We start from the raw sequence: 4,236 nt of genomic DNA, 5'->3' as shown, positions 1-4,236 counted from the left end.
TTGGGCGAATCTCCCCGGAGCATCTTTCACTGTGTCCTATCACCCACTTACATCCAGCCCTCCAACAACGACTTCCTGGGGCAGCAGATTTGAGCTTGACCTGCGCGGGGGCGGACGGGGTGGGCAGATGAGCCGGGAGGTGAGGGAGCAGGGAGGCAGGCATCCCTCCTGGAGAGCTTTGCCGGGAAGCAGCCCGTGGGCAGCCGCCCAGCAGGGCTCTGGCTCCGTCTTTGACTGAGGTTTATTCGGTTCTAATTACAAGTGAACACAATACCACCCCCACTCCTTAAAAACGAGCAGTTTGCCACACTTCCGCCCACAGGATCGGATAAAAGAAGAATCCATTCGGTGACTCAGGGCTTCCTTCTCCCACTGACAGCCCCGCCCTCTCGCCCGTGGTGCGCACAATTTCCCAGGATTAGGTTTCTGTGATCTGAGTGGCACGGCTGGATTCTCTGATCAGACGGAGAGGGGAATGATTTCTTTTCTCTCCAGCTCACTAAAATGCTTTCTTTTCTGCTCCCGGACCCTAATCTGGCTTAAGGGGTGCTCACGGGCTGCCGTGGACCCTGGGGTCTCTAATCATTCCTTTCGTGTGAAAGCCCCAGGGCTTTCGTGGTCTTAAAGGGAGTTGAATCTCATGCTATAATTGGGTAGAACCTAGCAAAAATTGAAGAGATAGTATGTGTAAACGTAGAAAATATACTCCAAAACCTAATAGAAAGGAGTTTTTTGTTTGTTTTTGTTTTTAATTCAGTTGGTTTTATCCTAGCCACAGCTCCTTCGTTGAGGGATGCTGATTTAGAATTCTATTTCTTAGAGTCCCACCAAACCTTTGCTTCTGTGTCTGGTTTTGTGACATTTAATCAGACATTTTGGGCATAGTTTTTCTGGATGTCGTCCACTTCACAGTTTATTCGCTTTCTGCCCTACACACACACACGTTGTCTGGGTTCCTAATTCTGAGCCCGAGGCTTATGAAAAGGGAGAAAAAACTGGACTTCAAAGCTGTAGGAGCTCACAGGTCAAAAACTCACTGTGGATTTATGGGAGAAAGATATTTTCATTCCCCCTCTTTGAAAGCAAAAGATGAAAGAGCTTGGAGGTGTAACAGGTAATTCTAAAATTTGCTTTATTCACAAGTGAAAGATTTGCTGAAAGAAGAGGCAGTAGAGAGGAGTGGTTAAGAGCACAGGCTTTGAATGGAGACAGAACTGGCTCTTCTGTGTGACTTAAGGGAACTGAATTACCCTCTCTGAATCTCTGTAGCTCATCTATCAGATATGCGGATAACTCCTCACAGTGCTGTGAAGATTAAATGAGTTGCTTAGCACAGAGCCTGACACACAGTAGCAGACAAAATCACAAACCCCCAAAACTAAAGGTGAGTCCAACAACTGGACAGCACTTTTTTCTTTCCTTCCTCCCTTCTTCCCTTCTTCCCTCCTCCCTCCCTTCTTTCCTTCCTGTCTTCCTTCCTTCCTTTTTATTGTGGTAAAGTAATGCACACAATAAAATTTACCATTTAACCATTTTAAAGTTTACAATTCAGTGGCATTAAGTACATTCACATTGTTGTGCAACCATCACCACTAGCCATCTCCAGAACTCTTCATCATCTCAAACTCTGTACCTATTATACTAACTCCCCATTCCCTCCTCCCTGCTAGCCTCTGGTAACCACTATTCCACTTTCTGTCTCTATGAATTTGACAATTCTAAGTACCTCATATAAGTGGAATCATACAGTATTTGTCCTTTTGTGTGTGGCTTATTTCAGTTAGCATAACATCCTCAAGTTTCATCATGTTGTAGCATGTATCAAAATTTCATTCCTTTTAATGGCTGAGTAATATTCCATTGTATGGATATACCACTTCTTGTTTATTCATTCATCTATCAATGGACATTTGGGTCCACCTTTTGGCTATTGTGAGTAATGTCGCTATGAACATTGACGTGCAGATATCCGAGTCCCTGTTTTCTGGACAGCACATTAAAAAGGTGTGGTTTGCTATGAAAAATTATTCCAAACTTGGAAACAGGCAAAAAGGATTACTGGATGTCCTTTCAGTGCAGTGCTGGGTACTGTTTAACAGTCTGCCCCACGTGGGGATGATCTTCTAGGGATGTTTACCTGTGTTTGATTTCCTATTTATGATTGATTCAGTTATTTTACAACTCTATATATTTTAGTATATTGAAAATCATCAGAATTACAAATGATTGTTGTTCAATTGCAATGCAAATGAATTCTGCTCAGGAAGAAAGAAAGTGAATGCCAAGATTACAGTTCATGCCTTGTGGCATATTTTAGCAGGTTTAACAGAGGTTGTGAAAGAACTAGAAAATCTGTATAATTTTAATAAGGATGGTTTTGGCTTCTTGGTCTATCTTGCTCTGCTTCCCAAAGAGTCTCCAACAGTGTTTGTTTTCTGGACTTGCTCAACCCTTCAAATGTCTCCCTGGAAGAGGGTATTTGGAAGTTGGTTTTCTTTTCCGACTCTCACACCACTTCTTTGGTCAAGAAACCTTATCCTTGATTAGAGTCTTCATTTCTTATGGAGAATCCTGCTCTCTCTTTGAACAGTTGGGATGTATATTTCCCTACTCTGGTTCATTTCATGACTTGTGCTTGTTTATTATTTTAGTTCAGTGATAGGCAGGGTGTGGAAATGAAAGAAGAACATGAAGGGGCAGGAGGGGGTCAAAGTGACAGGTTGGATATTTGTCACCAGCACCTCTTCTTACCTTGGGAAAGTGACTCTCTCTTCTAAGCCAAGACACACTTTTGTTCTTCTCAGACAGAGAATGAGGTCTCTATTTTCTAGTAGTTAAATCTGTCAACTTTTCACCAATCCCGTTTTCCCCCTTTGCATGCCCATTTGTCAATACCAGGAGAATTTATGTCTGGATCCTCTCACTTTCTTGTAGCCCCACAGAGCTCAATTCCCCAGGGCCAGAACTAGGAACCAGATGCAGTGAGTGGGTGCCTGGGCACAAAATGTAAGGAGGCCTCTGGGACTTCCCGGGCCGTCCAGTGGTTAAGACTTTGCCTTCCAATGCAGGTGGTGAAGGTTCAATCCCTGGTCAGGGAGCTAAGATCCCATATGCCTCGCAGCCAAAAAAACCAAAACATAAAAGAAGCAATATTGTAACAAATTCAATAAAGTCTTTAAAAAAAGTAAGGAGGGGGGCTTCCCTGGTGGCGCAGTGGTTGAGAGTCCGCCTGCCAGTTCAAGGGACACGGGTTCGATCCCCGGTCCAGGAAGATCCCATATGCCGCGGAGCCACTAAGCCCACGAGTCACAACTACTGAAGCTCGCGCACCTGGAGCCCCTGCTCGGCAGCTAGCGAAAGCCCGCGCGCAGCAGCATAGACCCAACACAGCCAAAATAAATAAATAAATAAAATAAATAAATTAAAAAAAAAAAAGTAAGGAGGCCTCCCTCTCAGTGTTGTCCCAGTGCACGGTCAGCACCCAAGATGCCTCACTTGCCTCACCCTATCTATTCCCATCCTATGGAAGCGACAGCACTGCTAATCTAGAAACTTCCTCTCGTACAATCTCCCTCCCTCAATATGACCTTCAGCTGGGTGCAGATAGCTTTCTCCCCCACAGCCATTCTTCTAACTTGCCTTTTGAAAGAGACAATTGTATTTAAATTGTAAACAAATCATTTAACCAGCACTAAAACAAACAATTCTAACTAACATAACCACGTTAATTTTTTTTCCTTCATAAAGTTGCCAAACTAACTCAGTAATAAAGACATGTGACATTAATTCCTAGGATACCTGAGCTAGGTGATATTATAGCCATCTCTGGATTTTAGACATTAAAATTATTCTTCACTCCAGTTCTTACAAGAGCAAGTTCTTAAAGAGGCAGCTCGCTCTGTTTTTGGGGCTCACATGGTGGAAGGAGGGCAGAGCACATGGGGAAAGTCTTAGTGGTCTTCCTAGGATTTCAAGAGCGTTCGCTTGGGGAGTCAGTAATCACATCAGAGAATCAGAAGGGATGTGAGGGGTAACGATGATTGAGGCTGTCAGAGGGTTTGAAACACAAACAAGAGCTGCAAAATTAATAACACAGTACATTCTTCTGTGCATAGGAGAGTTCAAAGGCTGTTCTTGTGGGATACTGGCAATTCTTTCCAGTGCTGTCTACTTTCAGAGATGACCTTCCTCTTTGGCCTTGTTTCTCTCCCATGTAGTCTTTGGCCAGAGAGGAGG

This window comes from Kogia breviceps, chromosome 3, assembly GCF_026419965.1.
Source record: "Kogia breviceps isolate mKogBre1 chromosome 3, mKogBre1 haplotype 1, whole genome shotgun sequence".
NCBI lineage: Eukaryota > Metazoa > Chordata > Mammalia > Artiodactyla > Physeteridae > Kogia > Kogia breviceps.
The sequence above is the reverse complement of the archived record's forward strand: the minus strand, read 5'-3'. Positions refer to the sequence as shown.